Here is a 27,702-nt window from a genome sequence, read left to right as displayed (position 1 = left end):
AGGGTGCGCCCCATAGCTGCGAGTGCTCCAAGGGACCAAGCCGCTGTCCAGGGTCCTAACGGCCCACGCCTGGGAGGCCTCGAGAGGCTGGCCAAATCAATATGCCAGCTTCAAGATTCCTTATCCTAACTAGCACCCCTCAACCCTGCCGTGTGACCGACCCCAGCTCGCCTCTAGCTCATCACCTCCCATTATGCGCCAGCCATCACTCACTTCCTCCTTGCTAGCTTTCTTTTCCTTCAACCCAAGCCCAAGCTCTGCTGTGCCTCAGGACCTATGCTCACACTCGCCTCCTGTCTGGTGCCACCTTGCCCCAGATGTTCTATGCTGCATTCCCTCACTCATCCCAGGATTCCACTTATATGTCTTCAACACAGAGAGGTCTTGTTCATCTTGCCTCACATTAGCCTTTCCGCTCCTCATTTCTATCCTCTTCCAGCACTTCTCACTACTTAACATTCAGGTTTTTGAGGGTTATGTGGTTGTTTATAATCTGCCCCCCCTCCCCACTTGGGTTTTCTCAATGCCAGGAGGACAGGGAGCATAGTATGTCTCTCCTGTTCTGTTTTATCCTGCTTTTTAAAAGGGCTTCTGGTGCCCAAAATTGCATTCATCATAAGACTTGTTTACCACATACTCCCATTGTTGGCTGGGCAAACCCCTGGCCATTATTTATTTGCTTATTTTATTTATTTTAAATAATATGCTCATGTGAACCTGCCACTCAATGTTCAAGTTGGAACCATGGAAATAATCACTCTGACTCTTGTAGGACTTGTTTACGCTATGTCCCCAGCTCCTGTCATATAGGAGGCAATTAGTAGCTATTTACTTAAGAATAAGCTAAGGGAGGGGGGGCACCTTGATGGCTCAGTTGGTTAAGCATCTGCCTCCAGCTCAAGCCTTATGCTTAGGTCATGATCCCAGGGTCCTCCCTCTGCCCCTCATCCTGCTCATTCTCTCTCTCTCTGTCTCTTTCTCTCTCCCTCTCTCCTCTCTCTCTCTCTCTCTGTCTCTCAAATAAATAAATAAAATATTTAAACACACACAGAATAATAAGCTAAGGGACACTGACCTGCATACATGAAAAGGGAGCTAAATGGGAGTGCCTGCCTGGCCTCCCAGAAGGCGGATGGCGGTGGAGAAAGAATCAAAGGCCAGGCCCTCCACTAAGCTCCCTTGTCCTTCCTGGTGCTCCCAGCCTCTGCTCAGCCTGGCCCAAGGCCTCTTCTGTACAATTCCACTCTAAACCTTCACAGAGGCCCCACTGTGCCAGCCAGACCCCGTGCCAGGACTGAGGACACCAAGCCCACCAGCCTGGGACTCACCCTTGAGGGATTCTCAAACCACTATGTCCCGGGCCCCCTGGCTGTCTACTGTTACCATGAGCTACAGTAAAAGCAGCCAGCCAGCTCCTGTTCTGTACTGGCATGTGCTCTGTGCAATCCTCGCATCATCTTATGGCATCTTCCCAGTGAGCCAATAAAGCAGGTGCTATTCCTTTCACCCCCTTCCAGAGGAGCACCCTAAAGTAGGCCAGAGTGGGTAGAGACTTACCCAGACCAGGAAGGGGGCAGGGTGATTCCAGAGCACGGCTCTCCTTACCACCCGGCATGCTGCTGTGCCAGCTTCTCCCCTCAGAGGTCCACAGGATCCTGGGCCTCCTGCATTTCTGCAAAAGCAACTGAGCACGGTGGGAAAGGTGTCCATTCTAGAGTCACCTCACAGGTGGTAAGGTCCCAGTGGCAGGATTCAGTGAGGCCTGGGCAGGGGTGTCACTTGGACCAGGTACCCCATCCACAAAGGGCCTCACTGAACAAGACTTTTTACTTTATGGTTGGGCACCACTGCCAGACCACACCACCTGAGGGACACTCTGCATTTTGTTTTACTTAAATAGTTCAATACATGACCTGGCAAATACTAGTTATTTCGCATTTTGTTGTTGTTGTTGAGAGTACAAGTCTATAACTCCATTTTTTGTTCCTTTTTCCTTTATTCTTAGCATACTGGGAAGCTCAAAAAGTATAAGCAGGTCTTGGGGTTCTCTCAGCCTCTATGGAGCTTGCTGAGTCCTTGCTGTGTGACTGCAAGCAAGCCACCCAACCTCTCTGAGCCTCTCCACAAAGAAACAAGATGGCCTCTGAGGGTCTTTCTAAAACTTAATCAGGCTGTCACTCCTTTGCTTAAGACTTCAGGGGCTTCCCCGCATTGGGGGAAATAACCCAAACCCCTTAACCCAGGCCACGACATCCTGTGCAATCTGGCTCCTGCCTACATCTCTCATCTCTTCCCCTAACACTGTTCCAAGCCACATCCACAGAGGGCCCTGCCTGCAAGAGGTGTTCCACAAACATTTATTTGGAGGTGTTTAACTTGATGAAATCGGGTAGGCCCACATTTTATGAGACAGTCCCTGCCTCTGTGGAAGCAAACTCTGAGCTCTGGACACTTGAAGGAAAGTGAAGGATTGGGACACCTGAGTGGCTCAGAGGTTGAGCATCTATCTGCCTTTGGCTCAGATCGTGGTTCCGGGGTCCGAAATTTTAAATAAAATCTAAAAAGAGTGTCTATTCTTTCTTTTGAAAACAAGTGAAGGATCAAGGAAGATGTGTAGAGTTGTTTTTTTTTTTAAGATTTTATTCATTTATTCATGAGAGACACACAGAAAGAGAGAGGCAGAGACACAGAGAGAGAGAGAGGCAGAGACACAGGCAGAGGGAGAAGCAGGCTCCATGCAGGGAGCCCGATGTGGGATTCGATTCCGGGTCTCCAGGATCATGCCCTGGGCTGAAGGCGGTGCTAAACCACTGAGCCACCCAGGCTGCCCCAGATGTGTAGGTTTTTGGTGTGATAACCATTTACTGAGATGGGACAAGTTCCTAGAGGAGCTCAGGGACAAGGAATCCAGAGTTCTGCTTTAGACAGTAAAAGGAGGTACCCTGCACCCACTGGTTAGAAACACTTTCCATGCATTTTCTCATTGAATATTGTCATCGAGTGGTTCTATAAGAGGACCATTGTCAACATGCCCATTTTACGGATGAAGAAACTGATGCGCAACAAGGTGGAATCATTTGCCTGAGCTGACACAGATGGAACCAGGGTCGGCATCCAGGGTCCATGCCGCCATCCACCTGTTCTACCTCTCCCCAGACCTTTGTCCACTTCTTCCCTTTGGCTTGGGCCTGGGCTTGCTGTCTGAGACATCCACGTGCCTCCTGTCCCTGTCCCGGCTACAGCCTCCTGCCAACAGGAGTCATTTGCTAAGAGTGTTTACGTTGGTTGCCTCCCCGAGTCACAGCAACATTGGGGTGTACACTGTTCCCAGGGGCCCGGTATATTCCCCAAGTTCACACAGCAAGGCCAGCTGTGAGGAGCACAAACACCTTCGGACCGACTAGCCCCCTGCACCACCTCACTCGGAGCTCGCCTCCTCCCTGGAGTATCCTAAGGAAGGCCTCTCGGTCACCTTCATGCAGGACCTCTATCTGGCAGTGAACTTCTCCCTAGCGCCCAAAAGACCAGGCACTTTGAGGTTTGTGTAGAAAACACTAAAATAGATGCAACCCAAGATTCTGCCTCCCAGAGGCTGGCCCTGGCCTCCTTGAGAAAAAGCAGCATCCGTCCTGGTGAGAGGAAAGGCTCAGGTGCGTGCAGGCTCAGACCCTCACTCTGCCCGACCAGCCGTGTGAACTTGGATCGGCAGCTCCGCTATTGAAGCCTCAGTATGAGCACCATCTCTAAAGCCCCCTCTGATTCCTCTACACCCCCAGGCTGGGACCCCCCCCCCCTTCCAGCTCTCACCCTGCAGGTCTCCATGCTGCCATGCCTAATCCCCATAGTCTCCTCTCACCCTGGCGCCTCAAGAGGGTCTTTCTAAAACTTAATCAGGCTGTCACTCCCTTGCTTAAGACTTCAGAGGCTTCCCCGCATTGGGGGGAAATAACCCAAACCTCTTAACCCAGGTCACGACATCCTGTGCAATCTGGCTCCTGCCTACATCTCTCATCTCTTCCCCTAACACTGATCCAAGCCACACTGCCTCCTCTCTGTTCCTTAAACCAAACTCTTTGTAACCCTAGACCCTTTGCATGTGCTAGTCCCTCTGCCTGGAAGGCTCTTTGTCTAGTTAGGTCCTATTCCTCTTTCAAGGTCCTGCTTAAATGTCTTGTCCGATCTCTGTTAGCTCCATATGACTGTCTCTTCTTCGGAGGAATTTATCACCATTTCTGATTTTGTATTTAATTGATATTTGCACTTAAATATCCACATCCACTCTGGTCTGTCAACTCCACAAAAGTAGACCACACCAGTTTTGTTCACTGCTTTATCTCCAGTGCCCGACACAGAGCCTGGCACACAGCAAGGGCTCAGCAGAGGTGGGGAATGTGTCAGTTAAATGGATCCTTTATGGGGACAAGCAGCTGAGGCTGGACTTGAGTCTTCTGTGCCTCAGTTTCCAGTTCTATAAAATCAAGATCATAATTCCTCCCATACAGAGTAGTGGTGAGGATCCAAACAGACAACAAATATTGATGGTGCTTTTGGGGGAAAATGTTCTTCAAATATAAAAGCTTGAAAAAGCTGGAACCTAGAAACTGGCAACATTCAGAGAAGAGCAAGAGAGAAGGGCATGGCCATTTGTCAAGTAACCTTATCTGCCAGACATTTTACATTTCCCCGTTCACCAACTTCTATGAGATGGTAGTTATGGCCCAGAGGAGGAAGCTGAGACTCAGAGAGAGGAAAACACCTGCCCATGGTGAGTCTGGAAGGGCCCGAATTTGAACCAAGCACATGGAGGCAGTCACACTTCCCGTGCATCTCCAGCAGAACTTGACCTCTTGCAGTGGGCTTTGAACAAACACTTAGAGGTTGGATTAGTGAAAAGGGCCAACCAGAGTGGCTTGGGTTGGAAGGGCTGTCTCGCCAGGTTCTGCCACTAGCTGGTGACCTTGGGCGAGCCACTCCCCTTCCCTAAGCCTCAGTACCCCACCCGCAAAGGGGTAATGATGACTGTGCCTGCCACCTATGGTGGTCAGGGATTCAGCCCAAGCCTGCAGGTCGAGTGCTTAGGAAAAAGTAAGCAGTTATGAGCAGCTGTAGAACCATTATTCTTGTACACGAGGGAGCAGCATGGGCAAAGGCTTGGGGGCAGCTTAGGGGGATGATGAGAGGGCAGTGGAGGGATCCCTGGGTGGCGCAGCGGTTTGGCGCCTGCCTTTGGCCCAGGGTGCGATCCTGGAGACCCAGGATCGAATCCCACGTCAGGCTCCCGGTGCATGGAGCCTGCTTCTCCCTCTGCCTGTGTCTCTGCCTCTCTCTCTCTCTCTCTGTGTGACTATCATAAATAAATAAAAAATTTAAAAAAAAAAAAAAAAAAAAAAAAAAAGAGAGGGCAGTGGAAAGAGGGCCCATCAGAGAGGATCCTACACTCTGAAGAATAGACCCTGTGGGCAGGGGGCGGGGGTGGGGGGATCATCCTCAAGCAGCCAGGGGTGAGGTGGGATCCTCCATCTCCTGTCCTTCTTTCCACCCTCTGCTCTCAGACCCCTCACCTCCTTCCTGGGCCCCCACCACAATCCCATACATCTCAATCACCTGCCAACCTCGTCTCCCATCCCAGGGTCCAGCCCAGCCCCAGCTCAGGAACACAGCCGAACACAGCCCACAGGGATCTTTCTTTTGTGTCAGGAAGGCCTTCTACTAATTAGAAAATTATCACCTGAAGACCGGATAGAACATTTCCTAATGGTGAAAAGTAAGAATTGTTTTAGGCGATAGAACATTTCCTAATGGTGAAAAGTAAGAACTGTTTTAGGCGCAAGCCAGCACCTGACATGTGGGTAGGTACGTGTGTTTAGGCACCACATTTCTAACACAAACTGCCTCTTCCCACTTTCCAGAGGAATCACAGACACACAGCTCCTCACTCCCCTTCACAAGCCAGGGAGCTGCGAGACCTGAGGGGAGGAAATGAGAATGCTGTACCAACGTAGGGATTTGTTGACTGGCGGTCACTGAGTCCCTAGGTGAAGAATGACGGCCTGGAAGGGAGACTGGGGTTCATCCTGGACTGCTCCCTCTCCCAAGTGCCCCCCATCTGTCAACCCCCCATCAGTTCAACCCAGACATCTAGAAATCCTTCTGCTTCCTCCGGCTCTGTCCCCAGCCCTGCCCCCAGCCCCCTCCATCTAAGCCCCCCTCTTTCTCCTCCTGCCTGCCTGCCCCACCACTGCTCAGGCTCCTCCCCAGGCAGACACTGAGCTAGGGACAAGATACAGTCCGGTCCATGGAGCTGCCGATGGAAGCGGGACCTGGGGTCCTGAATCCATGCCTTACACAACTCCCTAAAAAGCCCGACTCTGGTCAGATCACACCCCCTGCCCTGACCTAGAGGATAAGTCTTGGCATCTTGGACTTCCTCCAGCTTGCCCTTCCCAGCTGTAAGGAGAAGGTGAGAGGGCATGTCTGCAGTGTTGAGACTTCCTCCTGGGAGGACATGGGGATGGGGTGGTGACCATGCCCTGCAGCAGGACCCTGCCTGGCTGCCTCTCCAGGAGTCTGGGAGGACTCCAGATTCTCAAGGCTCTAGTCAGGCCTGTCCCCAGAGGATGGCAAAAACCGAGATGCAGGGCAGGCAAGTGACAGGAGCAAAGCCACTTGACACATCTGTGGGACCCAACCCCCATTCTCCGGCTCTGTCTCTGCGGGTGCAGACTCATTCTACCTCCAGACACTGATGACCCCAGGAGAAGAGAAGAGAGGTCCGAGATATTTTCTCTGCACTTCCTGCTGACGTTGTAAGGGCCTGCGCCTCTGTTTATGTTCATGCAGCTGGAGAGAGCAAGCAGAGATAAACCAAGAAAGACAGGCAGTGGGACAAGGGATGTGGGGGCAGCCAGGGTAGGAGAGGCAGGTAGTGTGGCAGAGAAAAAGGGTGCCGGGAAAGAATGATCAGGGACTGTGCAAGTAGAACAGAGAAGAGTGTGGGGGCTCTGGCATCCCTGGACGGAGAGGCAGCAATAACGGAGAGAGGTACACAGAGACAGAGACAGAGACAGAGGGCTGCAAAGAAAGAGAGACAAAGAGGGAAAAAGAACAGAAAAGGGGGGGGAGCTAGAGCAAGCCAGGGTGGGGCTCCCAGGGCCCTCTGTAAACTGCTTCCCTGACACCCCGCCTGATGGCACCCCGCCTGATCTGGCTGGTGTGGGAGGGGTATCCAAGCCCACGCTATCTCTTCCCCTGTCCCCCCAGACAGGGCCCAAGTGCAGCTTGGAAGGGGGAGGTGCAGGCGCTGGAGGACCGCCACCGGCCAGCCCAAGAGCAGGGACCTGTCTCCCCCCACCTGTTCTTATCCTCTGTGCTACACTGCTGCAGGCGGGCGGCTCCAGCTCTCCTGACTTCTGTCCACACCTCCCTCAACCTGTGGCCATCATCTCTCTGCCTGCCCACCCTGACACTGTCTTGTCCATCTCCGTGCCGCCCCCCCAACACACAACTCATCCACAGCCCACCTTTCTGCTCCCCTGCAGGTTTGGGGTTAGGGCGGGTAGCCCAACAGCCTAGATGGGGAGGGGGCCTGGTGGATTATTGAGGATGTACTGGACTGCGGCTGACACGGATGAGGAGGAAGAGGAGGGGGTCTTGGTGATGGACGATGCTGGTTCTGCGGTGGGGGGCAGCGGGGAGGGGGTGGAGGAGGGCTGGGGGAGGGGTGGTGAGGAAGCGGGTTGAGGGGGGAGCAGGACCAGGCTCACATTTGGCATTCAGGGCAGCTGACAATAAAAATGCTTTATTGCCAAGAAACTGGATCGATCGGGGCTGGAGGGGGCCGGCAGGGGGGACGCGGAGGGCTCGGCGCAGAGGCCGGCGGCCGGGCCTCCGCAGCGACCAGGGCCCGAGCTGCCCTCCCCCCTGCGCCCCCCTCCCCGCCTCCTGCCCTTTCTCTCTCCTGCAGCCACCGCTTAGTTCTTATTATATTTTTTCTTATATATTTTTTCCCCCAGCTTCTCCTGCTCCTGTTATTTTTTTTCTTTTAATTTTTTTTAAAACTCGCTGCACTCCCGATGCCAAAGGCCGCGTGGGGGCTGGGTGGGGGTGTCTGCCCAGGCCAGGCCCCTATCCACAGGGCATCCAGAGCTGCTGGCTCAGAGCTGAGCCCCACTTTGCCTCCACATCCCCCAGTTCAATCAGACTCTCCCCCACCACCAGAGCCTGCCCCCATGGGTGCCTATCTCCCCTGCCATTCATGCTAAGGGTCTCCGTCCTCCTATGAAACAACCCCCCCTCTCTGGTAGGCTCAGGGCCCTGGCCAGACCTCCCTCCCCTCCCCCCTACCTGGTCCCCTGCTCACTCCCAGAGCCATTTGGCTGATGGTCAGAACTGTCCGTCAAGGGGGCTCTGAGCCCCTGGGGACCCAGATGGGAGGAGGGAAGGGGAGAGGTCGGGGGTCAGGCCACGTCCCCTCAGCTCGGCTCTTTCCCCTCCCCCTTCCTAACAAAGGGAACAGCGGCCGACGCTGGGTGGGGGCGGCCTGGTACTCAGGGAAGCAGGGAGGAGAGGGATGGTGGGGATGGCCATGGGCAGGAGGTGGGGGTGGGGCTTGCCTGCCCCTCCTCTGCCCTCCCCCTCGGGTCAAGGCTAAGGTGATTCCTCAACCTCTCCGGGAGGCTGGGCTGGGCTGGGAGGGGAGGAGGATCTGGATAGACAAAGAACCCAGAGCCCCGGGGAGTTGGGGGCTGGGGGGACGCACCTGGGACCCAGGCAGCCCCGGCTGAGGGAGGGGCAGCAGGCACCCCTCTGGCCTTGGTCTCACCCTCCGCATGGCCCTGCCTCCCATCTGTACTAATCCTTGCAGATCCCACAGCCATACAGAACCTGAGCTTGGGCAGAGTTAGATTGGGCTGGGGGAAACTGAGACCCAGAGAGGGGAGACTGAGACAGGGCTGGGATGGAGGGTGCAGGCTTGGGCCCAGGGTTATCAGCGCTGTCTGGAGTCTCTCCTTTTTCTTTGCTCCTACCTAGGGACACATCCCTCCCCTTCCCTGCCCAGCCCTGGAGAGGCATAGGTAGGGGACAGGTGGTAGAAAGTTCTACGGGGGAGGAAAAAGAGGGAGAGGCAAGAGGAGGCTAGGAAGAGGGAGAGGCTGTTTTCTTCTCTCATCTGAGAATGAGGGGGACCAGGAAAAAGAAATTGTAGGGATCCCTGGGTGGCGCAGCGGTTTGGCGCCTGCCTTTGGCCCAGGGCGCGATCCTGGAGACCCGGGATCGAATCCCACGTCGGGCTCCCGGTGCATGGAGCCTGCTTCTCCCTCTGCCTGTGTCTCTGCCTCTCTCTCTCTCTCTCTCTCTCTCTGTGTGACTATCATAAATAAAAAAAAAAAAAAAAAAAAAAAAGAAATTGTAAATGTGGTATGTCTCTAGCACTGGCCTGGCAGTTTTGAGGTGGAAACTCAAGTCAGAAAGGGCAGGATACCAACATGGATGGGGTTCTCCTGAGTGCCTGGCTATCACTGGCTGGAGAAGAAGACATTCAGAGAGGTTCTTTCTCCTGCCCACCAACACACAGCAAAGGAAGATTCGTACTCCTGTCCATCTGACCCAACCCAACAGTGCCTCAAAGCCTCCCACCTAGCCAGCCCAACTGTGGAGGGCAGAGGGAAGCCAAGGCAGTGACCAGCTTCGAACGCCCCCACCTACCCCTCTACTCCCCCCAAGCCTCGTGCCCATAAGAGATGAAGAGCTGCCAGAGGCAGAAAGAAATGGGAAAATCTGTGCTTAAATTCTACCCAGGTGGCTCCCAGGGAGAGGGCCGCAGCTAAGAGGAGGTGGGGGAGGATATGGTGGGCCTCTTTTTTGGGGGGTGGGCTGGCTGGAACATGGCCCCACAGCCTGCCAGGGAGGCCCCAGATGGGCCAAGGACTATAGGGGTCCCGCTGCCCTCCCCCAAACCTCCCCTCCCTTCTCTCCCTCTCTTTCTCGGCTGGCTATCGACCGGGGCTGTGACATGGTAGATCAATACGGCAGGGATATAAAGCCGGCTGGCTGCCTGCCTGCCTCTGCCTCTCCCTCTCTCCCGCTTGCCTTGCTTCCCTTTCTCAGAGCCGCACCCAGGTCCCCCACCCCCCAGGTCCCCCTTACCCATGCCTCTCAGGGGCCAACACCCCCCACACACCGCCAGCCACCCCCCTACAGCAAGAGAGCTTAGGGAGGCTGAGAGCTTGGACAGCCAGGAGAGGGGGTGAGTATGGGAGTGGGCAGGGAAGCAGATGGGGATGATGGGGATGGGGGGGTCACACTGGCAGGTAAGGGGGCTGGGATAAATTGAGGGACAGCCCCCCTAGAAGAAAGAGGTATCCCCTCAGTTGGGAGCAGCTCGGGGAGATGGGGCCCTTTGAGGGTTGGAGAGGGATGGAGCTCTGGGAGATGGTCAGGGGGTACCTGGGGGTGCTGGGGAGACACTGTCCTGAGCCCATGGACTGGGGAAAGGCCTGAGGGCATTCTGGAGTAAGCTGAGGTGAATGGATGCCCAGATCAGCGGGGCAACCCCCAGGCAGTCTGCTGCCCAACCATAGCGCCCCTGGCTGCCCCATCCTTGGGTCTCTGTGGACAGAAGCTGCCTTGGCCTCGCCCCAGGGCCTGGCCTGCACGTGTATAGAGGGGTGGGGAGCGGTGTGGGGGATGTTGTGAGGCTTCGGACAGGAGGTTCCAGGGGAGCTCTATGGTGTCTGAGTTGCCATACATATAGGGTATGCGTGTGTCCCCTGTGTACTTGGGTGGCTGTGTGTCTTTGAGTGCTTAAGCTCTGCTGTGGAACTCCAGGACTGTGTGTCTCTGCGTGTCTCAGCTACTGAGTCATGTCTGTGTGACCACGAGTATGTGGGTGTGTCCCTGGGGACTCGGTGGCTCTGTGTGTACGTGTGTGTGTGTCCGTGTGTCTCCCCCACTCTGGGCATCCCCAAATGTCTGAATGTGTGTATACAGATCTGTCTGACCCTCGGGGGAGAGTGCAAGGTCTCTGTGACCTGCCCCCAGGTAATGTGGCAATTGTGCGTTCTTATGTTCCAGGAAATGTGTGTGTGTGTGTGAGTCGCCGCCTGAGTGTCTGAGCAGGGATGTTTCTGGGAGAACTGGGGGACCGTGGAATGAGGCCCCATGTGTCCGTGTGTGGATTCTGTGTCTGTGTCTGTGGGTGGCCGTAGGTGTGGTTGCCTCGGCGTGTCATCGGAGCTTCTTTCTTTCTGAGTGTCAGAGAGCCAGTGTGCCTTCTGTGCGGCTACGTGATGCCACGTGTCCCTGTGTGCCGAGGGCCGAGTGTGTTTCCGAGAGTGGGCTAGAGGCTCTGGGTGTGTCCCATGTGTGTCATGGTGCCTCGGTGCTTATGACAGTGTTGGTGGGGGGGGGGGGTGTCTCTGAGTGGGGGAGGGTGGCGAGGCAGCAGGGACTGCCACTGCGGTGCAGGCTGGCCTGTTCTATTGCTACAGCTACATCGCCTCCAAATCCATATGTGAGGGCCTGCTGCCTTCTCTTCCCTGCTGGAGGCCCCAGATCCCTGCCAGGATGGGCCCAGGGCCCCTGCCCCCTCCCTGTCTTGGGCACTGCACCTCTGCTCCTCAGCACCCCCTGCTTTGGTGGACGCCACCTCAACTCCACCAAGCGACCTCCGTCCCTCCCAACCCCCCCAGCGCCACCCGCTCCCCCCGCCCTCCCCCCACCACAAGTCCAGTCCAACCCAGACAAAAGCAATTACTCCTGAGGTAGGATGTGAGTGTGGGTGTTAGAAACAGAAAAAAGGGGGGGAAGGAGGGGGAGCGAGAGACACACACACAGAGGCAGGGATGGACAGCCAGAGACCCAGAGAGACAGGGACGGGAGAGACAGAGGATGAAAGAGACTGGATGAGACCCAGCCAGACACAGGAGGCAGCGGAGGAGAAAAGGAGCAGAGGAAGGGCAAACAGGAGGTGGAGAGACACACAGACACAGGGACCAGACAGACAGAGAGCGTGTGCGCGCGTGTGTACACAAGGCACAGAGACAGAGGCACGCAGATAAAGCGAGGATGGGGGGCAGAGCTGCAGAGGAGCAAGGGGTCAGGGCAGACAGGAGCGATGCACAGAGGGAAATGGAGAGATTGCCATGGAAGAGCAGGACAGACAGGGAGAGCGAGACAGAAGAGCAGAGACAGCTGGCGAGAGACCTGGAGAGCCGGGCAGCTGGAGGTGGAGGGAAGTTGGGAACACGGGAGACACTGAGGCTGCAAAGCTAGCGAGGAGCTAAGGGAGGCCTAGTGCAAAGTGGTCTCTCCTCCTGCGGGCTCAGGCGCTTACGTGTGTGCGTGTGCATACACACACACATTCATGGCTTTCTTCCCGTGTCCTCCGCCCCTCCCCCTGCCAGAATTCAGGGGTGCCCAAGCTCCAGGGGCCCTGGTCTGTCCTCCAGGCCCCTGTGAGCAAAGGCAGGGAGGGGACAGGACCAAGACAGACAGGTAGGGAGGAGTGGGAGCAGACTGGGCTTCTGGCCCCACGACAGAGAGAAGCAGTACCTCCCTCCTCCCAGTCCCTGCCCTGTGTCTCTCTCTCCACACACACACAAGGGGCCTTGGCCAAGTGTAAGTTCTTTATACTCTGTCCCACCACGGTCTGGTGAGGGGTGGGGCCGCAGGCACCAGGCAGGGGTGCAACCCCCACTGCCCCCCTGTTGTGCCCTGGAGGCCGGTGGCCCTCACCTCTAGTGGCTCACTTTTGCGCCCTCATGCTCACACTTTCTGACTGGCTCTGAGCCTCTTGCTCTGCTCTCCCGGCTGACTTTTTGCTATCTCCCAGGTCTCTTTGTCTGCTCTTTTCACCTGCTCCCCCTCTCCAGGCATTTTTCTGTTGCAGGGTGCTCCCTGAATCTCCCCGAGTTTCCCCTAGTCTCTCTCTCCCTTCCTCAGATGACCCCTCTGGCCCTCCTGTCCACACATGCCCCCAGAGGAAGGCAGATGGCTGTACAGGAGAGCTTTCAGAAGCTGTCCTGGATGGTGAGGCCAAGTGAGAGGGGGGTACCTCTTTTCTTGTTTTTCCCTCAAGCATCGTTTTTCCTTCTCTCTTCTCCACCCCCCCATCCCCACCAGGTCCACATCTCTGTGTGGCTCTCTCAAGACAGAAAGCTCGATATGGACCTGTACACACTCTACTCGCAAGACTGGAAAGAGATCCAGGCTCAGAACAAGGAGGGAGAGGGGTGGAATGGAGAAGCCAAGACCCAGAGGAAACCAAGCAAAGGAAAAAAGAAGGGAACAGGGTAGAGCCTCAGGATGAGGAAGTGGAAAGAAGGAAGCCAGAAACAAAGACAATGTGAGCTGGACAATGCAGGGGCTGGGGTGGGCTGGGCTGGGAGCGTTCATCATGACTTCCAAGAAACATTGCTAAAGCTGCACAGCGTCAGACTCTGTAGCCTGCCCTCTGCCTACCAGCCCTCTACATGGAGTTAGGGCCAAGTGCCCGTCCTTGGCCCCTAAGGCTCCAAGCCTGACGGGACAGCAGGCACTTTAGCCTTCACTTGCTCTGGGACTGAGATGCCCGGGACCAAGCAGTCCCTGAACCTGCAGAGGATGACAGCCATTTGCACCTCCTCCACATCTATACGCCCTACCCTCTGGCTGACATGCTCCCAGTCCTGGGTGGGGCACAGCTATCTCCACCCATCCAGTGACAGCAAAGGCAGCCAAACAGATTGAGTGATCTCTTGACACCTCCCAGCATCCCACCACTACAGCAAACAGCACCCCCGCCCAATCATGATTCCATATCCAGCGAGGAGCACCACTGCAACAGTGCAGTTGGGTCAACAGCCTCACACAGCCTTGCCCTCTGGACCACCCCCCGTGGGGCCTGCCCACATCCAAGGAGCCACCTCCATACTGAAGCTCCTTCTGGCCCAACCCAGCCCCAAGGCCCCTCTGTAACACCACACACCCTATTCTATAGCCAAAGCCCCCAGCTGCAGCTGCGACAAAGGGGTAGCTAACTGCGCCCAGGGCATCCAAACAAATCCCTGACCCCACCTACTGACTTCGTGGTTCTGGTCTGCAGAACACCTGCAATGCCACTCAGGCTGCATTTTGGATCCTGGAGCATCCCACCGCCACACCCATACTCTCACCCTGGGGAGGAGGCATCTACCTTGCAGCTCCATTTCCCTGTCTCTTAAGCAGCCCTGGGTTCTCTTCAAGACCCCTCACCAGACCCAGCAATAGGAACCTGTCACCCACAGCTGAGCTCCCTGCGTCTGAGACAATCCAGACTCTTCCCTCAGGGTGTGTGGGTGCCCTGGGCATGCCCTAGTACGGCTGTCTGAGCCACCTGTGGGACTCTGGGGCCTCATCCACACCAAAGGCCAAGTCATTTTGTGGAAGGATGGAAGGAGACAAGGTGAGGACACAACCTGCTCTCTGCCTAGCACTGGGAGGGCCTTGGATACCCAGTGGACAGTAGCTGGCCGTGGGGACTCTGAGGCCAGGCCGAATCCACAGTCCCCAATACTGACCCACCGACTGGAACAGTAGCTTACGCCTTGGTTTCTCCTAACCTCTCAGGAACCCCCTCACTGCCTCTTCCTCTCAAAGTCTGCCCGAGTCCCTCCTCCCTCCCGTCACTCACATCACTCACATCCCGCTTTCTCCTGACCTAGTCCCTTGCAGGCCTGTGGGTTCAGGGTAGTAGTGTTGATGCTTGTCTCCCCACCAGCCTGCAGCCCCTCAGAGGCTACACAGGTCTCCCCCAACCCCACTCTGAGGCACAAGGCCTGGCACACTAGAAACCCCCGAAAAAATGTTGGCTGAAGGAAATAAATGGATGGATATGGGTTTATGTGTATGTGTGCTCACTTATTTATTCTTTCAACAAATCCTAACTGAGCATTTACACTGTGCCAGGGGCTGGGTGTCGAGAGCTTGGGGGGTGGGATGTTATACACACAATATATCATCAGATATGGTAACAGTGCTCAGAAAGGAGGAACAGGGTAGGGGGGCAGCCTTTGGGAGGCTGTCAGGTAGCCTTAGATGGGGAGGGGAGGGAGCCGGATGGGAGGAGATCCTGGTACTGAGGAGGCCTCCAGCCACATCTGGGGAATCACTCAACTTCCAAGTGCAGCTAGAAAGGAAAGACCATGGGGATGGGGGCAATGTTTGTTGGAGCTCTTGTTTTGTAATGAAATTATGTACCTAAAAGAGTGTGGCCTCCTTCAAACATGTCTCCCTGGAGTGGAGGGGCATGAAACTTCCCCTGGACCGCTCAAGATATTTTGGTGACAGCCTTCAGGGCCAGTTCACAGACTACATAAGCCAAACATCTCCTGTTGTTACATGTGTTTCTTGTTTCTATCAAAAAACCAACAAGTAGCCCCAGTATTATCTAACCTTTTTTTGGTGCCAAACTTATCAGAGTTGGCACCAAATAAGACTTCAGGGGTTTCCCCAAAATCAAGTCCCTCCCCACCCCCACCCAACCAAGCCTAAGGATCCAAGGATCAGCCACCCTGAGGAAATTCCAGTCACCATGGTGGGTTCTGGTGAGGTCAGAGTGAGAGCTCGAAGTTCAGGCAGACCTGAACGCAAATTCCACCTCTACCGCTCCCTTGCTTTAGGCCTTTTGCCTCTCTGTGCTTCAGTTTCCTTCTTTGGCAACAGGGGACTACTAATTCACCTCACAGGCTTACACTGAGGTTTAATGCAAAATGCCCAGAGTGGGCCCTGGCACAGAGGTAGCCCCTAATAAGTATGGGTTTCCTCATTAGGCTGCAACAGCTCTTGGCACATGTGAACAAATCTTCCAGACATATGTCCCTGAAACCTTGGATACTGAACAAATATCTATTTAAACACAAAGAGCTAAAATCAGAGACTTGATTAGCAACCTCCATCAGCTTTGAAACATAATTCTGTTAACAGCCTCTTATTTTAGCCCGACTTCAGACATTCCTCAAAGCCAGCCTCTAGCCCCCAAACAAATTCTACAATCTGGAAGCTCCTTGACCCTCTTATTTTTATTTTTATTTTTTAAGTAGGTTCCATGACCAATGTGGGATTTGCACTCATGACCCTGAGATTAAAAGTCACATGTTCTACTGATTCAGCCCCTCCTTGACCCTCCTTTCAACATCAAGAGCATCAGGAGACGTGAGTATTCCTGGGAAAGCTACAATTCTGGCTCCTTGGAGAAAGCACACATCCTATACTCAGACTCCTACATTCCTTACTAGTTAGAATGGGGTTTATGGATGGGTTTCAGGGTCTGCAAAGATCCCAAGTTGGAGCACAACTGAGGAGATATAGGGATGTGTTTTCCCAGGAGAAAGTCTATACTAATTGCAGTACAACTAGAAATCTGTGAGGCAAAGATTACCCAAACCGTGTAGTTTGGATCACAAGGAGATTTTTGAAATTTCGTTAGTAGCCAACTTTAAAAATTGGGAGATTGGCTTCTTTCAGGAAATTGTAAAATCTGGCAAGTTAGTTTTGCCTCTCTGTGGGAGACAGTGAGTGGAGCTGAAAAGCAGGCTCCCACCCCAATGCATTTTGTAGTCCACTATGGTCCCTACCAGGTTGCAAACCCTGAGCTACGGCTTTCACCTGCTTCCTAAAGTGAGTCTGGGACCCTGGCTACAGCAAGGATGCACATGGAGGATACCTATGAGGGCAGCCAGAGGCTTCCCCAGGACACCTAATGCCCACCCCTGGATCCCATTCTAACTGGTAAGGAATGTAGGAGTCTGAGTCCAAGATGTGTGCTTTCTCCAGGGAACCAGAATTGTCCTGAATCAGAACAGTTCTAAGGCCTGTAGGTTAAGCTGGGAATAGGGGTGGCAGCAAAGAGTGGGGGAGTCCCACCCCCGAGCACCCCTCTCCAGATGCTCACTCCTCAGGGCCTCATTGAGCTGAGCAGAGAAAACACCAGAGGACACACCTGGAGCCCCTGTTTCCTTCTGAGCCAAGCAGCTGAAGAACTCCTACTTCTGCTTAGGAGTCTCAGTGGGCTCCAAGGAGGGGTCTCACCAATCCTCACTTGTTCAGGGGTATCTTTCAGCTGTATTTCGAGCTCCTGCCTCCTGAGGCACATGCTTCCAAGAAGAAACTTATTTCATCCTTACATCCTGTGTGGTGGATGCCATTATCACCCTCCTTTGATAGATGGGGAAACTGAGGATCACACAGCTGGTGCCATCCGGCTCTGGAGCTGGAATCTGAACTGCCTCACTAGCCTTCTGGCCTCAGGTCAGCACGTAAGGCAGATTCTGTTATTATTATTCTCTTTATAGATGAGGAAGCGGAGGCTCTGACTATCCCAAGTCACTCACAGCTAGGAAGGGAAAGACAAGGGGCTCAGACACAGGTGTGCCTGCCCCCAAGCTGTGATCTGAGCCACCAAGTTATCCATCTCTCTCCTACTGAGTATGACACTCATCAACAGAAACCCTCATGTCACCCACACCCAGAACCAAATCAGTGTGGCCAGAAAGCCACGGGACACAAAGGACAAAAACGCAAAGCAGACTAACCTTGTGGAGGACAGAGCAGAACAAGGAAGGGCAGCTCTCCAGGGAAGAGGATGGGAAGGCAGGGGCTTCTGAAAGGGAACAGGACCCACCCGGAGCATAGCAGTAAGCAAAGCTCTGAGGCCGTGGCCCTTACCTCTTGGGCAAACGCAGCGAAGCTAATACATTCAGGCCACCAACCCGGTCCAGTCGAGAACCTGGAAAGAGAGGAGAGGAGAGTCAGCTGGGAGGGAATCTGTGAAGCGTCTCTGACTCGGGCAGGATGAGGCACTCCTCGAGTGGAGGAACTCTGCTCCTGTCACACAGTCAGGACTGGCAAATGTGGGCTCAGGACCTGCCAACCACTTGTTGCCCCCAGTGGTCATTTCTGGGCTCTGAGTCTCAGTGTCCCCATCTCATAAATGGGCATCCTACTGCCTGTCTTGTTGAACATCTGTTTTTCCCATCAGACTGGAAGCACCTTAAAGGGCAGGGACTATATAGACACAGTTCTATAGCTTTAGCCTTTGGCAGAGGGCCCTGCAAAATGCAGAGTGCTCAAGAAGTCAATGACAGGTGATGAGTGAACAGGTGGACGGATGGAGGGATTAATTGATTCACAAACTATGTATCTCAAAGGACAGCCAGGAGGATCTGATGAGAAAGACATCTGAGTTACTCATTATCAGGTGCCTATGTGTTGCGAGGAGATGAAAATGGAGTCCCAATGATACTTCTGACCTGTATATTTGTTCATTTACTTATTTGCTGGGTCAATCAGCAGATATGAAGCATGTCTAAGCTGGGCCCTGGACCAAGCGGGGGTACAGGGGTGGATTAGACAATGCCCCGGCCCTGTCTGCCAGAGGGTTCGCAGCCAAGTCAGGGGGTGGGTGGCTGGATAAAGACCCAATGCCAACATGCTGGGGTAAGCAGAGGGTGCTGCGGGGACCCCAGCAGAGGTCAGGGAAGACCTAACAAGGGTGTCACCCCTGAACCAAGCCCAGCAGACAAATTAAATGAACTTTAATCAGGCAGAGGGCCAGATGGGAGGAAAGAGCATGTCAGGCCTCTATCTGCCCAGGAGGCAATGGGGAAGTAGGAAAGACAAGGCTGCAGAGAGAGCAGGGGCTGCACCCCACAGTGCCTGCCTGGGCCAAGCTGCTAGGGGAAGGGACACACTCCACTTAGTCTTTTTTTTTTTTTTTAAGATTTTATTTATTTATTCATGATAGTCACACAGAGAGAGACAGAGAGGCAGAGACACAGGCAGAGGGAGAAGCAGGCTCCATGCAGGGAGCCCGCCGTGGGATTTGATCCCAGGTCTCTAGGATCGCGCCCTGGGCCAAAGGCAGGCGCCAAACCGCTGCGCCACCCAGGGATCTCTACTTTGTCTTTAGAAAGGTCCTTCTGCGTACTATGCAGAAGAGGGAGAGGACTGAGAGGACATGGGGAGACCTGTCCCCAAAGAGTATTAGCTGAAGCCTCTCTGTGGCCCTACAGGGAAACAGAATGGCAGCTGGTATCAGCCCCACTTTACAGATGCGGCCGACGAGGCTGAGAGGAGATGTGACATCCCTGGGGTCCTAGTTAGAGTTAGGAGCTGGTTAGAGTTAGGGCCGCGTGCCGCCTCCTGAAACCTCATTTCCTGCCTTCTGGGTATATGGTCCTCCTGGAAAAAGAACCCACACAGAGGCTACCTTCGCCCCTGTTTGCTGTGGGCTTTCAGAGAAGGAGCAGGAAACGTCGGATAGGGAGAGATTTCTCGGAGGAGACAGGATATCAGATACCTTCCCACCAGGTGAGTACTGATGAGTTCACAGAAAGGGGCAACATCTGAAGAGGGAGAGCCCTATGAAGGGGGTTAACAAAGACAGGGGGCTCACAGCTGTCTCACAGTTTGGGACCTGTGGGTACAGTCCCCAGAAGGGAGACAACAGGGCGATGGACAGGATGACCGTGCACTACTTTCCTATCTCGTGGCAAGTATGCAGGCACAGATCGGGAGACTGAGGCCCAGGACCAGCAAAGGACGCAAAGAATTAGTGGAGACTGGACAGGAGTTGAGAATGAGAAAAGAGATAGAGAAAAAGACGGACGTACAGAGTGGGGACAAGATGATGGACAGATGGACAGACGGATGGAGAAATGGATAGGAAAGAGACGAGAAGAAATGCGGAGACACAGAGTAGAGGAGTGGAAGGAGCCACAGGCAGAGACCAGAGAAAAGCCCAAATGAGAAAAAAAAAAAAAAAAGTGGGTAAAAAGAGCAAGGGGCCCATCCAATTCCACCCCCCCCCCACTCCTCCTCTCTCTACCGGGGCCTCCATCTTCAGGGTAACAGGACCCCTGTTCCCTGGGGAGAGGGAGGAGCTGGGGTCTCTCCCCACTCACGAGCTGCTCCCCCCACCCCCCCACCCCCCCACCCCTGCCTGGAGCTAATCAGCGGCTGTCATCTCCACGGTGAGGTCTTGGTTAAGGAGATTTAGGGCCGGGATCAATAGGAAATTTAAAAATCGATGCAGCGCGCAGGGCAAAATCGATGGCGTTTAATCGCCTTGCCGATTCCCAGTCAAAACAATTAGCCGCGCTGAGTGTTGAACACGGTGGCGACACGGCATTAACCGTCAATATTGGTGTAAGTGATGGCGGGCGGGCGGGGGAATCCCTGAGCCTCTGAGGGCCCCGAGTCAGACGGTGCCCGAGGGCTGGGGTCTTCCCCGGGGCAGCGCCCCACGTTGGCAGTTCCCTCTGGCAGCAGCTCCCACGCCGGCTCTCCCTTCTACACGCTGCCACCCTCAGCTGCAATGCCCAATGCCCATGGGCAGCACTACCCCCGGCCCGGCCTCCTCATCTCATCTCCCAGCCCCCGTGCCCCCATATGTCCTCTGACAGACCCCTCTCCCCAGTAGATAACATCTTCCCTGTGCAGGAGACAGCCCTGTGGGAGCTGGGAGCTGCCTTCCCAGCGGTGCCTGGAGTAGAAGATGGCAGGAGCTATTTAGGAGGTGCCTTCTGCCCGTTTCACAGATGGGGCCTCTGAGGGACAGGGAGGGGAAGCAGCTGGCCATAGTGACCGGGCACAGGAAGTGGAGCGGCCAGGCCTTGAATCCCGAATTCTCTGACTCCAAAGGCTATATTCCTTGCAGCAGGCCACAGAGAAGGGGAGGGTTCTGCTATTTGCCCAGAGGAGAGAAAGCCCTCACCTCTCACCAAAGCTAGTATCAAAGTTTGTGTGTCTTGGTATCGGTCAGCTACCCGGCTGCCAGAGTGTGAGCTCGAGGACAGTAGGCTGGGGCCTGGCTCTTCTGGGGCTCCCTAGCATCAGCCAGTACAGGGTATGGCCCCCAGCTGGAGCTTGGGACAGGCCTGAGGATGACAGTGCCCCTTGGCCCCACACACAGACAGCCTACCTACACTCCCACCAAGGGACAGACGGGCAGAGCAACTGGCCCCCCTGCAAACAAGCAGCTGGATAAGTTCAGCAGAGTAGCTCTCAGTGAGAGCAGCTGGTGTTTCTTGAGTGCTAGCTACAGGCCAGGCTGCCGGACATGCTGAGTTGCTCTGTGGACGTGATCTCACAGAATCCTCGTGACCCGTTTGGTGAGGATCATCCTAAGATAGACATGGAGAGATGGAGGTTCAGAGAGGTGAATTCCCTTGCCCAAGGTCACACAGCCAAGAAGGAGCCGCTCCATCTGACTGGACTCTGAGAGGCGTGTGGGAAACAAAGCAAACAAGATCTAGTGACAGCAAGCAAGAGAAAGTGATGTAAACAGAGGGTGTGGGAACGTAGCACTAAGACTGAGGACCTGGAGGGACCCCCAGGGGGCGAGGGAAGGGAGGCAGGGACAGAACTGGAAATGGCATTCTGGGCTCCGGACTTGGTAGGACTACGATGAGAGATGGTGAGGCCAAGGCTGGCTCTCACCTTCCCTGAACTTGCAAAAGGGCTCCCGGTCCTGGGGTGCTGCATACGGGAGGGCAGAGGCTTCTACCGCCACCTGCTCCCTGGCGCGGAAGAACAGGGCGGGGGGGTGTGAGCAGGGGAGGAGGCCCATGAGATGAGCCAGGGATTGATCTGACAAGGTCCTAATCAAATGGTCAATATCGCTGACCTGACCACTTAACCTATTGATAAGCTGGCAAGGATGGAGCAGGCAGCGAGTGGGCTCAGGGCGGGAGGCAACGAGGGGGCTGGGGGGGGGTGGCTGATGGGATAGTGCTCAGGTCCACAGCGTGCCTGGGTCTGGGAGCCCTGGAAGACGGTGGTCTCCTCCTCAAGCACCCCTCCCTCCCCTCTGACGGCTCACACATCTTTTGTCTGCGGGCCCCTCACCCCTGCCCTGAGGCTAGAAACCATTCCCAGCACCCAGGCCACCGCCAGATCCCCTTGGATGGTGTCTCAGCTTTTCATACATATGAGGGACTTCTCCAAGCCTCAATGTCCTCACCTGTTAAGTGGGGGTAATTATCACAGGGAATGCCAGGAAACAACCTAGATATCCTGTGACTGGGTACAGGAATAATAAATGCTAGTACAGCTGCCACAGAGTGGAGGATGGCAGGGCTGTAGAAAATATGCTCAAAATAAATTCATTGACAAGGGAGTGATGCTCATAACCCATTGTTAGGAAGAAAAAGGCAGGTTATAAACTGGTATATAGCTTATGATCTCATTTGTATGAAACACATACATATATACTCCCCCCACCCCACCCCCTGCTCCCCAGAGAAAAAGGTTTAGAGCAGAAGTCAGAATTCTGAGTTCGGTCCCATGCATCTGAGTTATAAAAAGTTCTTTGGGTAAACTCCTAGGGATACTCCTGTTTGAGAAAAAGCTATCCAGAAAGACAGGCATCGAGAAATTCATTTTTTTCTCATTTGACTCAGTGATCATGGTGGGTTCTTCCTTCAACTCTCTGAATATCTACATTTTCTCTTTTTTCTACAATGAGCATGTGTCACATCAGTTAATGTTGGTAATTGCAAACAGTGGGGCTAACAAGCCCTCCACTGGCAAGACTGTGAGGTGGCGCCCGGTGGGCTTACAGTGAGCCATGTTCCTCTGGCCCTCTTCCCTTTCCTGGCCAAGCTTTAGGTCCCCACTGTGTCTAAGCCCGGCAGAGTCCACCTCCACCCCCCCTCCCCAGAAGATGAATAAATCTAAAGCCTACTGAGCAGAGAAGTGCTTGCTCCTCTACTTTCTCTTCTATCAGAGAAGACAGGGTAGGCCCAAGTCAAAGTCTACACCTCTTTGGGAAATTGGCTGAGGGCTCATAGACAGGAGTGACAACTGGAGGGGAAGCTGTACCCCAGAGGGGGAGGGGGACGGAAAGAATTTTCCCAAAGTCACAGAGCTGGTTGTGACAGAGCTGGGACCAAAGCGGGGCTTCTGACTTCTGGGTCATGCCCTCCCACTGCTGGGAGAAGAACAATTGTAAGAGCAAGTATTCATGCAGACCAGAGGGCTCTCAAGAGAGCATGGACTTCTGTGGGGCAGAAAAGTGTGGTGGCCAAAAGACAGCTCTGCCACCACTTCGCTGTGTGACCCTGGGCAAGTCACTTCACCTCTCTGAGCCTCGGTTTGCTCCAACATACAAAAACGAGAATAATAACACCTGTCTTACGATGTTGGTGTGAGAAGTCAACAAGACCATGCTCATAACAAACTCAGCCAAGAACCTATACAGAAAAGGGCAAGAGAGTGATGGAAATGATATCGGGATCACCCAGCCACGACTGACATGAGAGTTGGGTGTGAAGCGGGTGGGCGGGGATGCGGGGGGAGGGGAAGGGAGAGAGTGTGCATCCTGGTACTCTCTCTTGGGGTTAGCAAATTCAATGAAGACACCTGCCTAAATATGTTCCTTTGTTCGTTCACTCATTCACGTAATAAGCATTTCCTGAGGCCAGTTCTAGGCCAGACCCTGTGCTGGGCCCTGCAATCCAGAGCCGAACAATGGAAGATCCCACTAGGTTAGTAAAGAGGAATTAGGGACGGCTGGGGCTGGTCTCTCATCTGAGAGTTGCTGCCTCAGTGGCCTCCGAACTCTCCCTCGGGGTGGGGGGAGGGGGGAGCTTCTGCTGCCAGGGGCCGAGTACAGGAGCCCAAGCCCCCACTGCCTGACCAGTGTGGCACTCCTGGCGTGTGTGTGTGCATGCACACTGGAATAGTAAGCTCTGTGAAGAAGGGTTATGTTCACCTTTGTGATTCACAGCACCGTGCACGGGGCCTGACACTCTGGGGACACTCCACGCTCAGGGTTTTTTTCCTCCGTTTTTTCTAATGAAAAAAAGTTCAAAGTACCTAGCACAATGCCTAACACCTGGCAGGTACTCGATAAATAGCAGCTATTATTAGTAACATCATCACACGCGCGCGCTCACTCTTCGTCCCCACAAAAACCTTATTTTGCCGAGGAGGAAAGTTGAGCCTTAAAAAGAGTGATGTGATTTGCCCTCAAGCCGGGATGGGCCTGGAAGCAGGGTGTGTGGACCTCACACTCTGGGGTCCCCTCTCCCGTGGCTTGGGGGTGGGGCTGCCAGGGTGTATGCTGGGGGAGAGGAAAAAGAAGGGAAGCAGTGGGGGTGGGGGGCGGTTGGTGAGCAGGTGAGATGATGGGGGACAGGGATGAATTGGCTGAGGCGTGCGGAACATGGTGAGAGATACAGACTACAGCATACGGGTCCAGGGTGCCGGGTCTGGAGTCTGGCTGCTTTGGGGTTCAGGCAGGGACCTGACTTGCCGATACCCAGGTACAACCCCCAGGGAAGGTGAGCTCCTTATACCTTTCTCTGGTCCAGCAGATGTCCACCCCTGCCATTCATTATACCTGGCAGACTGGGATGACAGGGGACCTGTTCCTTTCATCAGACTGAGCACTTACCGTGTGCTGGGCACCATTACAGGCATTGGGGATTCACCTTCAAACAAGACAGAGTCCCTGCCCTCACAGCATTGACCTTCCAGTGGAGGGGGAGATACAATAGACAAGAATACATATCTAAGAGCTAAGAAGGAAAATAAAGCAGATGAAGGCATGGATGACAAGAGAATGTTTCTTTAGAGTGAGAGGTCAAAAAAGGCCTGTGGGGGAAGGTAGGTTTTGAGTAGCAGCCCAAATAAAGTGTGGGGTAAGAGCTTTCCAGGCAAAGGAAACAGCAGGTGCAAAGGCCCTGAGGCAGGACCCATGCTGGCGTGTTTAAGGAACACCAAGAAGGCCAGAACAGCCTGAGCTTCCGGGAGCAGGAAGAAAGGAGTAGAAATTGAATAGGCAGGCAGGCGTCAGCTCATATGGAACTTCTAGGCTAAGGAAGATGTTCTAAGTGGGAAGGGGCCCCCCGGGGTGGGTTGGGGGATGACAGGCCTTCTTACTGTGGCAGGTGAGGGTTAGTCTCACCTTTAAAACTCAGGCTCCAGGGACACCTGGGTGGCTCAGCGGTTGAGTATCTGCCTTTGGCTCAGGTCCCGGGATCAAGTCCCACATTGGGCTTCCTGCATGGAACCTGCTTCTCCCTCTGCCTATGTCTCTGCCTCTGTGTGTGTGTGTGTCTCTCTCATGAATAAATAAATTAAAAATCTTAAAAAAAAAAAAAAGACTCCATTCTCACCCTTTTCCCATATACTCTTTGGGAGCTTCTGACCCATTCACTTTCCAAGAATAAGCTCAAGAAACCTTCAATAAATGCAAGGAATCCCTGACAGGGCTTTGTCAGGGGACTGGGGACTTCCCTGGAGCAGGGCAGTGTCTGGCTTATCCATGTACCCTGGCATGCAGCTCAGGCCTGGCTACAAGAGGCCTCAGAAAACAGTAGCCTACGGCACCTGGGTGGCTCTGTTAGTTAAGCGTCTGCCTTTAGCTCAGGTCATGATCCCAGGGTCCTGGGATTGAGCCCCCCCTGCATCGTGGGGATCCTTGCTCAGCGGAAAGTCTGCTTCTCTCTCTCCCTCTGCACCCTCACCCCCAGTTGTGTGTTCTCTCTCCCTATTTCAAATAAATAAATAAAATCTTAAAAAAAAAAAAAAGTAGCCTATGGGCAGTTACTAAGGAGGTCTGCAACCCTTGACCTCCAGCCCTCAGCAAATTTCCTTGTGGGAGAAGTTCAACTCTGCCCAGAGGCCAAGAGATGGGGGCTGGGAGCAGGGAAAGGTAGTCTGTGTCACTTCCCTGGCCAGGCCTCGTCCAGGGATCCCAGAGTGGTTAACCAGGGCAGGAGATCCCTCCCTCCATGTCTTGCCATCCTTCACCTGTCTGTCCTCCACACCAGGAGACCCTCCAAGGGATCCTCGACTTAGCTCCCGGCTCACATCCTGTCGAGAACTTGGAATAAATCCCAAGCCTTAGAGATCTTCCCAGTGATGTTCAAGCCTCGTCTCCCACCGCTCCCTGCACAGCCCTGCTAATCCAGAGACTTCCCACACTGGCCCACAGTTCTGCACCTGTGCACAGGGAGTGCCTCCATTTGGAAAGCCCTCTGCTTCCCCTTTTCCCTTACACCCTACCCACCCTTCCCCCAGGTCACCTCCTCCCTGAAGCCTCCTGACTCTCCTGCGTAGCTTGGCCACCTGTTCAGCATTGGCCCCTGCTCAGCATTGGCTCCCCCTGCATGTTTTATGTGCCTCTCTCAGAGCCCAGACATCAGGGCCCTAGCCAGTAGGGGAGACTCCATTTCCCACCACAGAAGTTTTCTAGAGGGGACAATGAGGCACAGCTGAGTTGGGGTGGGGGTGGGATCAGTGTCCTGCATTGTTTATGCCTGTGTGGTCTTGGTGAGTTTCGGGAGGGATGCATGTGCACATTGACAATCTGTGTGTTGTGTCTAACGCTCAGCTTAAATGTCACTTCCTCAGAGGTGTTCCATCTGACCCACCAATCTAAACCAGGCTCTCCCATGACCCCTCCCACAGCCTCTGGTTTCTTTCCTTCCCAGATGTTATCACCATTTATAACTAACTATACACTGAGGTCCGATCAGTGCCCATCCTGTTGGCTCAGAGCTTTTGGAGAGCAAGGCTCAGGTCTGTCTTGTAAATCATTGTTTCCCAGCTTCTAAGACAGGGCCTGGTTCACACAGGGCTCAGTTCCTGTGTGATAAGTGGATTCGTTCCATGAATATTTGCAGACTGAAGCATCTACCCATTTTCATTTCGCTCTAAGGGGATGAGTCTAAAGTGGGGGATGTTTATTCCTATAACTCAGAACATGACCCTTCCACGCACTACGAGTGGCTTCCCCATGGGATCTCTGAATGTGGCCTATGTGCACTCATGGGCATGAGGGCTGGGATACCACCATGTTTTAGTATCCGTATTTGTACCTTTTCTGTTGGAAAAAAAATCTCTATGGGAAGGCACCCTGGTACTTTGGTATGTCATGCCCTGTGATGTCTCGGTACATACGTGCATACGTGGATGTCTGGGCTTTCATACCTGTGTGTATGTGCCTCCCCTTTTCCAATCTGGCAAGTCCATTTCAGCATCTCTGGAGATGTATGCACAAATGTCTGTGTGAATCTGTAGGATTTAGTAACTATACATTTTCTAAGAGAATCTCTGGCCAAGGGTACGTGTCTCAGGATGCACAGGTATGTGTGCATGTGTCCAGCATGTGTCTGAGAATCTGTGTACGTGTCTATCTCAGGACCACTGCATATGTCTGCATGTATATCTACTTCAAAATTTGCGTGTGCATCCGTTCAAGACTTATGTGGCCTCCGTAGTTTGGAGACAGAGAGAGAGCGTGTGTGTGTGTGTGTGTGTGTGTGTGTGTGTGTTATGTGTGTGTGTCAGGGGTGACAGGAACATTTGTATACTTGTGTGTGTCTCTTCCCCTGGCTGCTGTTGCCTACCCAGTCTGGATGAGTACCTATTCCCTATCTCTCTCCCTCACACCCATCCATGCTCATGTGTGCCGTGAGGATGGGGAGGGGGCCAGGGGTGTCGGCGAGCTCCTGTGTCACAAGGTTAATTTCTCCGCAGCCAGGCAGGCTGGGCCCTGAGGGGAGTGGTGGGGGAGGGGCTGGTCCCCACAGTCCCTCTGATAAATATGTATTTGGGGCTGTTGTGCTCAAAGGTCATGGGGGGAGAAGGAGGAGGAGGGGTGGTCTGCACTGTGCCGTGCTGCTAGGTCCCAGCCAGGCCCAGTGCAGGGTTGTGCGTGATCACCTCCAAAGG

At 54.1% G+C, this 27,702-nt stretch overlaps 1 protein-coding gene across 1 annotated transcript in view; it reads right to left on the bottom strand.

The window, feature by feature from the left end:
* Positions 1-27,702, bottom strand: part of POU2F2 (POU class 2 homeobox 2) — a 95,782-nt gene that overhangs the window by 45,105 nt on the left and 22,975 nt on the right. The window contains exon 2 of the mRNA XM_038528762.1: positions 17,683-17,743. The gene's annotated coding sequence lies outside the window, so the exon portion shown is untranslated. The remainder of the gene's footprint in view (positions 1-17,682; positions 17,744-27,702) is intronic.

The sequence above is a fragment of the Canis lupus genome, chromosome 1 (genome assembly GCF_011100685.1).
Source record: "Canis lupus familiaris isolate Mischka breed German Shepherd chromosome 1, alternate assembly UU_Cfam_GSD_1.0, whole genome shotgun sequence".
NCBI classification, from domain to species: Eukaryota; Metazoa; Chordata; class Mammalia; order Carnivora; family Canidae; genus Canis; species Canis lupus.
This window is presented reverse-complemented; position numbering and strand designations above follow the sequence as displayed.